At 50.6% G+C, this 13,169-nt stretch overlaps 1 long non-coding RNA gene across 1 annotated transcript; it reads right to left on the reverse strand.

Annotated features, from left to right (window-relative positions):
• Window positions 1-4,976: 4,976 nt before the first annotated feature.
• Window positions 4,977-12,500, reverse strand: LOC140595595 (uncharacterized). Its single transcript, XR_011997308.1, has 4 exons — window positions 11,922-12,500; window positions 10,455-10,639; window positions 5,260-5,349; window positions 4,977-5,110 (listed from the first exon to the last, which is right to left on the reverse strand). It is a non-coding gene; the product is annotated as an uncharacterized lncRNA (long non-coding RNA).
• Between the last annotated feature and the right edge of the window lie 669 nt (window positions 12,501-13,169).

The raw sequence follows: 13,169 nt of genomic DNA on the forward strand, positions 1-13,169 counted from the left end.
TTCTGACAAATAAATAAATAAATAAATAAATAAATACAATATTTTTTAAATAAATAAATTCCTAGAACAATGATACGGAAAAAAAGATACAAGATGCAAGTCAACTATTATATTTCATTATAATATTATATATTTTATTATATTCAACAGATCATTACTCGTTCAAATGGCTGTCATGTGTCTCAGTGTCTGCTCTAAATTTCCGTACTTACTAGATCATTAACAGCCCTCACCCAGCGGGGTCCTCGGGCCACATACTGAGTAACACGGATCTGGCCCAGGCCCCCTTCTGGAGAGCAGGGGCTCTGAGCACTGGGGACCTGGTGGAGTCTGCATCTGTCCCTTCCTCACCACCCTACCCCATGGGACCAAACATGTTCCCATCTCTGTTTACAACAGATAGTTGGTTCTCAGCCTGAATTAGTGCCCAGAGGCAGTCCTGGGGACAGAAGCAGTGGGGCTGGTCCCCTGGGATGATCAAGAATTCAGAGGACTGAGGACAAAGGAAAATAAGCCACCCTCCTCCCCTGTGCTGTCACCTTCTCCCTCCCCATCCAGACTCCAGACCCAGACCTGTGTCCTCCCCTCTGTGATCTCAGGGGCTTGGTAGCTCCTCCTCTGTGACCCCCCACACACACACACCTGGGACTGCTGGGCAGCTTCCCTGGGCTCAGCCTCTCAAGGGAGACCCCAAACCTCTCCTTCCCTGAACAGATGCCTGGGCAGCTTCCCTCAGCTCAGCCTCTCAAGGAAAACCCAAGCCTCTCCTTCCCTGAGCAGATGCCTAATGTTCGGCAACAAGCCTTCCTGGAGCTCCTCCATAGGGGATTAGACGCCAACAAGGGGCCAGTGATTAATAGGCTCAAAAATCCTGCAAATAATAACAGCCATCATTCGTTGGACACTGATGTGAACAGGCCATGGGCCAAGTGCTTCTAATGATGATCCAATTCAATCCCTACAACTATAAGATGGGTATTGCTATCACTCCCAATCTACAAATGAGGAACTTGAGGTTCACAGGGTTCAGGAACTTGCCTGAAGGCTCAGAGCCATGAGCAGCAGAGCTGGAATCTTATTCCATTAGGTGCAATCTCCTCCCAGAGTAAAACCACACAGCGTCAATGAGAAGAAACCCACATGGGAAAGACAATGTGTACCTCAGCAGGGTAGACTCATCTCCTGGCGGGAGCCCCTGTGGTCAGCCCTGCCCTTTCTTGTCACTGAGGTTCAAGCCACCCCATGCTTACTCCCCTGGGTACCAGGCTAAATCTAGAGACTCTCCCATCAGTGGGCAGGAAGGAAAGCTGGGCAAAAGGACACGAGACAGATGAGGCAAGAACCCAGACTCTGAGATGCAGGCCAGGAGCTCAGGCTTCCCTGGATGTTAACAGGGAGCTCTGGATGACAGTTCCCAGGTGAGGAAAGGGCTGCCTACGGAGCCAGGAGGGACTGGGCAGGAGACGGAACAGCAGGCTGCAGCAGTCGTCCAGGCCCAGGGCAATGCAGTCTGAGCCAGGCCCACTTTGGGGGAGTGACAGGTCCTAACGCTAAGAGACAGACAAGCAGTGGTGCCCTCTCCAGAGGTCCCTCCACCCCTTCAGCCCTTCCTGGCTTGTTTCCCCAACATAATGGGTGTGCAATCACCCTCAAAAGCCACACGGCCTCATTCCACCTGCCTGCTAAGGAGGTAACTCTCCACCAGGCATCCTCCAGCAGGGCGGCAGGCTACCCTGCCGAGGGCAGGCTCACAGAGGAAGCATCAAGAAAGGCAGCCTTATCAATAACATGCCAGAGCCCCTGGAGTCATCCCCAGAGGGCGAGCATTTAGGGGAGCAAGAGCAGCGAGGACCCACCTCGGAGAACCAAGCTCCTGACGCTGGGGCAGCCATCCCTTCGGGGCAAACGCTCTTATCTTGAGAAAATCCCATGAGTCCCCATCTAACATGTGGGCTGGGACCAGTAGGAATTCAACCCCTCCTCTGGGACTCAGACTGCCAGTCTCAGGCCCTCACCTCCTCCTTACAGGGCCGGCCTCTCCTGATTTCACAGTGAGTCTGTCAGGGTGGGGCCTAGGTCCTAAGGATGTGCCAGGTGGAGCTCTTGTTGGGAAATAACAGGTGGAGGGGGTGTCTGAAAGCCTCACACATCCTCAGCCGCAGGAGGGAGGGCAGGAGAGCCAAGGACAGGACACAGTAGAGGTGCAGGGCTTGCACATCCATGCACAGAGCTTCCAGGTGTGATACTTCATGTACTTCTCCTTAAAGATGGGCTTGTTAGCCCATTTCAGAGATTTAAGAAACTGAGGCCCACAGAGATTAAGCAATGGGTGACACCAGGGCACGAGTCAGAATCAGGGAGAGACGGTGCCTGGCACATGGTGGACAAAACAGTGCTAATGTGAGGAAAATACCAGACAGAAGGAAAGAAAGGCACTCCTGGTTTCCCCGGGAGCAGTGCTGGGTTCGAGGAATTTCAGAGGAGCGATTCTGAGGGCTGCAAATGAAGATTAATTCACAAGTTCATTCCTGAGACGGGACTTTGCCCTTACCACAATCTTCTTGTCTCCTGGGATGCAGAGACTGTTGGGACTTAGACGCTAAAGGTCATCCGCTCCCCCCCTCCACGTCAGCCTCCACCAGGGCCGCCTGCAGAACAGAGCACCTGCTACTTCTTTCTACAATTCACAGTGTGCCCACTGCCCTCGATGCAGGGGTGGGAGATCCAGCTGGAGCCCACTGTCTAGTGGGGGCACAGCTACCAAACAGGTAGGTGCAAACGACAACAGCTATGAGAGCACCCAAACAGGAAGGTCTGACTTCATCTGGAGAGTCGGGAAAGCTCCCCAGAGACCATGGCTCAGGCTGAGGACTGAGCAGGTGTTACTCAAAGGTAGGGCCTGTGTGTGTGTGAGTGGGGGCTGTGTGAGCACAGGTGGGAGGTGAGCACGTGCGTGTGAGTATGAATGTGTGTGTGAGTGAGCAGGTGTGTGTGCAAGAGTGAGTAGAAGAAGTCCATGTAGTTGAATGTGTATGTGTGCATGTTTGTGTGTGTGCGTGTGAAAAAGCATGAGTGAGTATCAGAAGGTGTGCATTCATGTGATCATACAGATGTGCGTGTGAGTGTGTATGTGAATAGTATGACTGTGTGTAAATGTGTGTGAGCATGTGTCTCTGAATATGTGTGTGTGTGTCTATGTGAGTGTGAGCATGGACAACATGTTCTCATATGTGAATGTGTTTGTGTGTATGTGAATGAGCTTGTGGATATAGGTGTGTGAGCATGTTTTTGTGTGATTGTGTTCCACGTGTATACACGTGGGGGGGGTATGGACAATGTGTTCCTATGGGTGAGTATATCTGTGTGTGTGTGTGTATGCATGTGTCCAAGTGTGTTTGTATGTGCATGTGTGTGTGGGCATGGTCCTGTGCGTGTCTCTATGTTTTGTGCATGTGTGTCCATGTACGTGGGTGGGTGTGGACACGTTCCTGTGTGTGAGCGTGTTTCTGTATGCACATGTGTCCATCTGCATGGGTGAGCAGGGACTGTTTGCAGAAGGAAAAGAATGGCCAGTCTGGGGAGGGCACGGAGAGCAAGCCCGGCAGTGTGAGATGAGGCCGGGCCTTGATGGCCAAGTTCACCATCACAGTGTTGGTGCCAAGCCCAAGGGAGCTGAGCAGGTGGGTGATGTGTGACATCTGCACATGAAAATGAGCTCCTCTGATGGCTTTCAGGGGCATAGGCTGCAAGAGGTGAAGTCAGATTCTTGGTGAAATCAGCCTGGAGATTTGGCAGTCATCCCATGGGGCCCTCCACGCCAGGGGCTCCCACAGAAGTGTGTAGACGTCACCACAGCCCTATCTTCCATCTCAAAATCTACTTGTTTTTACTAGGTTAAGCATTGCCACTTCCTCAGCTTTCCACTCGCCCCAGGATTGTTCCTCCTAAATAGGTTCCAGCATCTGCAGACTTTTTTTGCAGTGTCACCCCCAGTCCAGCAGGCTGCCCAGACCAGTGACTCTCACCTCCCAGATTCTAGACATCATCTTTCCATTAAACCAGCCTGAGCTCAAACGGAGGCCACTCTTCACCGCTGCCTTGGTCCTGTGTTCCAGTCCAAGAGCCCAGCCATCCCCACATGGAGCTTCTGAGTCTCTCACAGAGCAGCTGAGCAGAGCACAGTACTGTCTGGAAGACAGAAGGCATAGAAGACTGAGAGTCAGAACAGGGCAAGGGCCTAATGCACAAGCTTTGGGTGGAGTTCAAATCTACGTGGAGGGTCAAGAAGCAAATTACTTCATCTCTGTTTCCTTCCTGTGAGTAGGGTGAAGGAGGCTTGCCTCAGAGCTGTGGAGAGGAGAGACATATATAAAGCAGCTAGCATGGGGTCTGGGTTTCACACACCCTGTGGCAGGCAGCTTCCTCCAGACGGTGCCCAGTGATTCTCACCTCCTGCGCAGCCCTTCGCCTCCCCAGGACACAGAGATGCCGAGGAGATGGAACCAGTGGGGAGCTAGTGGCTAGTGCACCTTCCACGTCCAGGTCATACGATGCACAGAGCTTCTCACTGCTCTCTCCTGGGTCACTGGCTCTGAGGGAAGCTGGCCGCCATGTTGTGAGGACGCTCAAGGAGCCCTGGGGAGAGGTCCACGTGGAAGGACGCGAGGCCTTCCGGTCACAGCTGGTGCTAGCCCTTCTGCCACGTGTGTAGAGCCACCTTGGAAGTCAATCCTCCAGCCCCAAACCAACCTTCAAATGACAGCAGCCCCGCCTGGCATCTGACTGCACTCTGATGAAAGACCTCAAGCCAGAAGCACCCAGCTCAGCCACTCCCAAATCCCCAGCCCTCGGACACTGAGTTAGTAAGTGCATATTGCTATTTTCAACCACTAGATCCAGGAGTAATTTGTTACACAGTAATAGATAATCAATGCAGCCCTACATAGCAACTATTGTTTGAGGCCATTTACTTGAAAAGAGACAGTCAAGAGCCTCTGATCACTGCGCAGCCAATTTAGGTGGTCCAGAACTCCCAGATGAGAACAAGAGAGGCGGCTCCATGGCAGCATCGAAGGAGAGGGTACAGCTGAGACATGGCTCCCTGATGCCCCTGCGCAAGAAGGAGCAGAAAGGCAGTAAATGAACTAGGAGTCTCCCAGGAGATACCCAGAGGCATGCTTCAAGCGCACTCCCAGTCAATTATAACCTATGAACAGCAGGTGCAGTGAGATTTCTAAAATAATAATTTCCCAGACTTACCACTTGGGGGGCAGCAGACCCCAGGGCTGACATGGACTGCCCTGATTTCTTCACCCACAGGACTGAGGTGTATCAGCACATCACTCGACTCTAAAGATTAAATTAAGTGAGGCATTTAAAGTATGCTCTGCAAATTATAAAGTACCTACAAATAAATATAGAAGGCCTTTTTAAAAAATATTTTATTTATTTATTCATGAGAGACACAGAGAGAGGCAGAGACATAGGCAGAGGGAGAAGCAGGCTCCCTGTGGGGATCCCGATGAGGGACTCAATTCCAGGACCCCAGCATCATGCCCTGAGCCAAAGGCAGATGCTCAACCACTGAGCCATCCAGGTGCCCTCTACCCAGTCTCAAAGCACCAGTTATCTCAGTGACAATGAAGGCTGAAACAGGACACAACATGCCAGAAGCAGGGCAAAACCAGAGACTCCATGCCCTTGCCAGAATCCAAGAACCTGGATCCTATTCCCAACATCAGAGTTTGCCATCTGTGTGACCCTGGGCAAGTCATTGTCCTTGTTGGTAAAACCAGGATGTAGAGCTGGAAAATCTCCAAAGGCCCTTCTAATCCAAAAGTCTTATGAATCTGTGCCCTGTTCTACCTGGATAAGCATCCGGGAAGATGCCCACAAAATCACCATGAGCTAGCCAAGATTGCTTTACGTGTTTACCTTGCAATTGCTCTGCTCCTTCTACCCCAACTCCATCTGTTAAGAGTATTGCCTATTACACACCTAGAGGGTGGAACAACATGATTAACAACATTAAGTAAATGGACATTGAGTTTTGTGCCCCACAAACAGAGAATGTACCTTTTTCTCAAGTTGGTGATGGATATACAAATTTATCCCATGCTTACTTGTCCAAAAAAATAAACCGTTTAAGTTAGAAAAGGCAGAAATTATACAAGCCATTTTCCAAGCCACAAAATCCCACCAAAGCTACACTGGAATGATGAAAGTCTGAATACCAAAAATACATAGACAGTTAGATGATAGACAGATAGTAGATAGAAGATAGATGGATGATAGATAGATAGATGATAGATAATAGATAGATGACAGACAATAATATATTTGAAGACTAAAATAGTCTTCCTATTGAGTTTAGAAAATAAGTAATAAATACAACAGAAAATTAGAATATGACTTGTTGAAACTCATCCCATCTCATCAAAGCTCTACTTGGAGCTAAATTCTTTAATATAAATTTGCCCTCACTATTAAAATAAAACAATAGTTTCCACTCTGGGATGAAGCGTGAATAACTCCATGGACCATTCCCTAGTGAAACAAGCAAAGCTGGCAAAACTGCTAAAACCAAACAACCATTTAGAGTCTCTGGGAACTGTCCTAAGAGCAAATGACAAATGAAGAAACATCTATTCAAGAAAATCTACTAAAATACAATAGGAACAGCAAGAGTCTGTGGCATTTCAGCCACTAGCACGTTGCTCTCCCTCCTGTCTCTGGCTTAGCAGGACAGAAGCTTCCTCTGGGCAGGTGTGGCCAAGAAGCAGGGTGTGTTCCTCTCATCTCCATAGAGGGACAGGCCACTAGCACTCCTCATGCCCTCCAATACCAAGTTTAAAAAGCTAAATTCAGGGTGCTGGGTGGCTCAATGGTTGAGTGTCTGCCTTTGGCTCAGGGCATGATCCCGGGGTTTGGGATCGAGTCCTCCATCAGGCTTCCTGCAGGGAGCCTGCTTCTCCCTCTGCCTATGCTTCTCTCTGTGTCTCTTCATGAATAAATAAATAAAATCTTTAAAATAAATAAATTTATTATTTTTGAATAAATTTCTGGTGAGTGTGGCGGAGAGGTGGGGCTACCTCCCAGCCACCCCCAGGAGGGGCAGACCCCAGCTCCCCTCCTGCCAGCTGGCTCCTAAGGCAGTTTCCATGGGAGAGGCAAGCTGAGAAGATGGGAAGCACCCAGAGCTGTCCCCAGAGCTGGGCTAGAGCTCAGAGAGCGTGCCCAGGGGAGAAGGCAGTGTGTGAGAAAGAGCTCCCAAGCACCCCTGAAGGAAGGAACCGACTGTACGAAAAACAGAATGCGGGGAAGTTTAAGCCCAAGGGCACTCATGAAAACAACAGCTCCTCTTAATTAAGAGCAACCCCCTAAACCAAAAGCTAGCCAGTTCACCAGAGAGAACCAAGGGAAGGAGACAGTCGAGATGAGTCCTCCTGGGCTCCAAAAAACTCAAAAGGCGCCTGAACGTAATTGGATCAGACTGGGGAATAATTTATGCGTCAGGGCATTTTTGAAAACAATTGAGCAATCAGCGATTAGTGGGAACGGGCTGGGTCCATTACCAAATGTAGCAGACAACTTAACAAAATGATCAGGAACAGACAAAGAGGGCCCTGCTGAGACCACTGCCCTCCCGGGGTGGTGGGGCTCTGCCCACGGCTGTACTCTTTTGGAGGATAAAGAATGTTCCCAAATTGATCGCTGTGGTGGATGCGCAACTTGGTGAATATACTAAAAACCAGTGAGTTGTACACTTAGGACAAATGTACTACATGATAGGTGAATTGCACATCTCAACAAAATTATCAGTAGGGAAAAAGAGAGTACACTTGGTGCGATGAGCACCGAGAAATGTACAGAATTGTCAAATCATCATATTATACACCTGAAACCAGTATAACGCTGTATCTTCATTATACGTGAATTTAAAACACTTTTTAATAAAATAAAATTTAAAAATATACAGAAAGTAAATGACCTACATAGTCATTTCCATATTATTTCAAGAATTCCGTCTTAAGAAACGTAATACAATAAAAACGAAACTAAGTGACCCGGATGGTAGAAAAGATGATGGAATTAATTAATATACTTATTTTTTTGGACATCTTGCTACTCTTGTGTCTCTTTACAACAGTCTGGATTTCTACAAAATGCTCCCACGTACTGCCTGAAAAACCCTCATTTCAGAAGACCTTTTATTTGATTCTTTGGCTTTTGAATGAAAAGAGAATGTTCACCGGATGCCCCCCAGGAGAGTGCGTTCCCTCAATTCCCTGCTATGGATTCTTTCTCTGAGTAATTTCCCAGCAGGTGCCCCAAAGGTGGGCTGCCCATCCTGGGGTCTGTGGTTCCTCCGTCAATAAGGCCTACACCTAGGTGCACTGTGCACGCGGCTCCCCACACAGCCAGGGAGGAGACAACACTCCGATCCAAAGGTTTCTGCTCAGATCCTCAACCCTGGAAAGGAACCTCATTTTCCCAAAGATCATTTGGACTCAGCCACCAGCCACCGGTCTATGATCAGAGGGGAAGCTATCTGCCTGGAGAAGCCCTTCCATTCAGGAACTTTGGGTTTGTGAGGCTCTGCTGCTTACTCGCCAGGTGACCTAGGTAGACCACTTAGTCTCTTGGAGCCAAGGTCACCTCACCTGTGCCGTTGTAAGGAGTGCTATTGTAAGGAGTACGTAAAATATTGTATGTGGAGTGCTTGGCGTATAGCCACTGTCTTCCTCAACTGTCAGGCCAAGGGCTCCCACCGAGCTGCCTGGCTCCAGATGGCCTCACTGCCACACTTAGGGGTGGCCTGGTCTCAGGAGCTCAGTGCTTCCAGGTAAAGTCTGCTTAGTCTGACTCAAACTTAAATCGAAACAGAAGTGAGTAACCCACAAGGTAACAACCACGTCCAATGAGATGCATGGGGAGCATTGGGCCTTTGGTCTCTTGTCTGCTGTCCCCAGAGCTGGGCTGGTGAAAGGTGACAGAAACTGGGCACTAGGTGGCCTTGACAAAACTTAGTGTCCACTGGTGTTTACAAACGCAGCATCTGGAAATCTTCTCTGGAAGCCAAAACTCTCAGCCACTTCTCTTCCTCAGCATTCCACATAGAACATATTTGGAAATGAAAATGATTAATCCTCTTCCCCACATTGGGGAATACGGCTGGGGGAAAACAGCCCCGTGTCCAGCCCCATTGTCACTCGCCGCGTGACACCGCCTCACTCAGCAAGGCGCGGGCATGAGAGTGTTGAGCTGCCACCAGCCAGTTCTTTCCAGACGGAGCAGGGTACCCAGAGGCCTTCCCAAGAGCCCACCCTGAGGTGCCATCTGGCCAAGCCCCAGGCATCTGGGAAGAACATGAGGAAGGGGAAGGGAACTGGGGTTCGAGGTGGAACAGGAGAATACGCAAGAGGCCACATGTCCTGCTACTGGTGGCAGGTAGACACTGTGCTCTCAAACCAGGCCCCTGAACAAGAGCCAAAGCATCTCCTCTCCAGGGACATCGGTTCCTATTCAAGGTGGGTCAGTCCTACTGTCAATCCTATTTTCTCTCTAGGCCCATGTTTGAAAGGACAGGTTTTCAGGCCCACACCAGAGCCTGGCACCTCCACAGGCAGGGTCGGAGAAGGGGCCTTTGGCACTGTCCTCAGGCCTGGGGCAACAGACACTCAATCGGGTCTGGAACAGTGTGGTCAGGCCAGGGGAGCGCTCAGTAGGATGCTCACTCTTTGGCCTTCTGACGCTTCTGATCTCTGCTCTGGGCCTGATCACTAGAGGCTCCCCCCTCCACGGACCCTGTCGTGGGCTGAGTTACGTCCCTCAGAAAGACATGTTGAAATCCCAACTCTGTGAATGTGGCCTTACTTGGAAATAGAGTTTTTGCCACGTGCCAATGAAGTAGAAACTCCATCACCAGGAGCTAGGGAGTGGCAAGGAAGGTTCTACTCATGCTCAGAGGGACCACGGCCCTGCTGACACCTTCATTTCTGACTCCTCACCTCCGTGACTGTAAGAGAAGGGATTTCTGTTGCCTTAAGCCACCCAGTTTGGGCAGCTTTGTCATGGCCAATAGAGGCCCCAAGCTCTGAAGCCTAGCTCTGCCCCACCACCTCTATCCATCCCACTGGGGGTAGACTTGACAATCCCCACTGGAGAAGGAGGCGTGTTGGGGTGGGAGGAGGTCCAAGGGTGTGCTGGACATGAGGGAGAAAGACAAGGGACGTGCTATCTCCTGGCAGGACCCCCGCCCTGGGAGGGGTTCAGGGAAGGTGAAATCCAGTGAGCGGAGGAAGTCTCAGATCCTTTCGAGCCATGGCCTCTGAAATGGCTGGGCCTAGAAGAGAATCAAGTCTCCTCTCTGCTTTTTTGAAAACACTGGAGTTCCTGCCAACAGAAAAAAAAAAAAAAGAAGAAGAAGAAGAAGAAGAAAGCCCCCAACACACCTATTTCCACCTCCGCATGTTGATAACCGCGGTGTCCTGCAGATGACCACCCCCGGCCTCCCCTCCGAGCTCACACTGGGCTCAGCAGGACCTTCTCGTTAGGCTGTAGCCATGAACCTCTGAGTCCAGAGACTTGCAGTTATTTCTACTTTTCCAGCAGCAGGAAGGAAAAAAACAACTTGGATCTGAAAAGCAGAGGGAGAATTAAGAATGTACCTCGGCCCCAGGCATCCGTTTTTTTTTTAACCACTAACTGGGCAATGAATAATTTATAGCCATGAATGTTTGTGGGGGTATAAAACTGTTGACAAGTCAAGAAAAACCTCTTAGCAGCCTGATGGAGCAATCCATCTTCGAGAAACAGGTTTCAAATGCATAGTTTGTGAAGATGCTGGTGGAGGTTGTTTCCCTTCTTTCTTGTTTTTTTTTCTTTTTTTATCTATATGGAAATTGGTGGGTGCTGAAATATGTTTCACTTCAGCACGAACTTGGGCTGAATGATATCCCAGGCAAGAATTAAATCATCGCTTCATAGAGCAAGAAATAAACACCCAAGCAAACCAGGACCCTCGGCATGCAGGAGGGGAGCAGGAGACTTCCAGAAAGTTGAGCAAACCATTGCAATTCCAGGCAGGACGCCATGCAGAGCTCAGGCTCAGACTCACTGGACCAGGGGGTGACTAGATCCGGGGAACATTCCTCCAGGAAGCCCCCAGCAAAACAGGGGGGATTGTACAACTGAGGCCTCCCATCCCTGAAGTGTGGGCATCCTCTCGAGGTCCTCCCAGGTCTGGGCACCCAGAGGTGCCGGGTGGACGTCGTGAAAACAGTGGCTGCCATGGAGACAATGAGGCTGAGAATCTCGACAGCTACAGGGTCAAGCTTGCATCAAACACCAGCCATGTGCCACCACCCAAGATCCTTTTGCTCAGTCTGCACATCGGCTCTCTGGCTGGTGCTGCCTGGCCAGTCTGATCACTCTGCGGCTCCCCTCTTTGCTAGGAGGGCTCCTTGGGAACTGGAGCCTGGGAGTTCTTGTATCTCTGTTAAAAGCCACGTGGCTACAAGGTAGCAGAGCCTGGCCTTGAACCCGTGTCTTACCCACAGGCTTATTCACCTCCTCTGGTCTGATGGAGGCTGACTTGGTGTTGCAGAGAGTGGCAGGCATTAAGTTGCACCCCCTCCTATTCTCTGACCAAGGTTAGGGTGGCAGGCTGAGACCCAGGTGTAGACCACAGCCACATGGCTCCCCTGGGCACAGGATACCATTAATCAGGACGGTGTCAGTTACTCACTGCTTCGTAACAAATGACCCCCATACTCAATAGCTCCAAACATTAACTACCTCACAGTTTCTGCGCAGCAGGACTTTGGGGGCAGCTACCTGAGTGGTCAGGCTCGAGGTTGTTCACAAGTCTGGAACCAAGGCGTCTGCCAGGGCTGCAGCCATTTCAAGGTTCAACTCACCCACACGGTGGCTGGTGAGAGTCTGCTCCTCACAAGTTGCTGGACTCTTATCTGGGCTCCTCACTGGCTGTTGGTTGGAGACATCCCTCAGTTCTTGGCTACGTGGGCCTCCCCATAGGGCAGCTCACCACGTGGCGGCGGGCCTTCCTCAGAGCCGGTAGAGAACAAGAGAAGTGAGCATATGGGAAGCCAGAGTCTTTTAAAAGGAAATGTGAGCTCAAAGTGACACCCCATCAGGTGCACCTTGTTCTTTCAGAAGAAGAAAGTCACTGTGTCTGGTCCACAGTCAAGGGGAGGGCGTCACATGAGGACATGATGGCTGGGATCACGGGCAGTCATCTTAGAAGCTCAGAAGAACCACAGTAATCAACTGTATTAGTATCTACTGTTGCCTAACAAATTATCTTGAAGCTTAGTGGCTCAAAATAGCAATCATCGCTTCCTGTTTCTCACAGTTTCTACGGTCAGGAACACAGGAGCAGCATGGCTAGGCAGTTTTGTCTTGGGTTTTCTTAGGGGACTGCAGGTGGATGGCAGTGAGGACCCTGTCCCCTGAAGGCCTAACAGGGGCTGGAGGACCTGTTTCCACGTGGGCAGCCCATGCGGCCAGCAAGTTGGCACTGGCTGCTAATGCGGCCATCAGTCTCCCCCCACACACACACACAGGCCTCCACACTCAGATGTGCCTGAGTGTCCTCACAGTATGGCGGCCGGCTCGCCGGCGGTGTACAAACCCAGGAGACCAAGCAGAAGCTGCAGAAGGCTTTTACGGCCCAGCCGCTGAAGCCACAGAACATTGCTTCAGTAGTATTCTCCTGGCCACGCAGGTCAGCCCTGCTCAGCGTGGAAGGCAAAAATAACCAGATGCAAGATTCTCTGGGCGCCATCGTAGGTCAACCACCACACCAACTAGGCAAGCGGCCATAGGATGAGAGCGCAGCACTGGAGCCCCACTGAGGGGGGCACTGAACCCACAGCCCACGCATGTCGCACTCTGTAGCATCCCTGAACCTGACTGGCCCCTTTGGGCCCTATGCCTTTGTGGTCTTCTCTCTCCTTGTCATGCTCTTCTCCCACCAGGAGCTCCTATTCAACCTCCAAAGCCCGATTCAGACGTTACCTCCTCCATGAAGCTTGGTTTATCCCTCAACCTGCTCCCCTCACCCACCACACCCACGACAGGACTGTCTCCATCCGTGGGCCCCTACACAGCTTTCTGTAGGCCTCTACTGTCCTCTACTTCCTCGG

This window comes from Vulpes vulpes, chromosome 15, assembly GCF_048418805.1.
Source record: "Vulpes vulpes isolate BD-2025 chromosome 15, VulVul3, whole genome shotgun sequence".
NCBI classification, from domain to species: Eukaryota; Metazoa; Chordata; class Mammalia; order Carnivora; family Canidae; genus Vulpes; species Vulpes vulpes.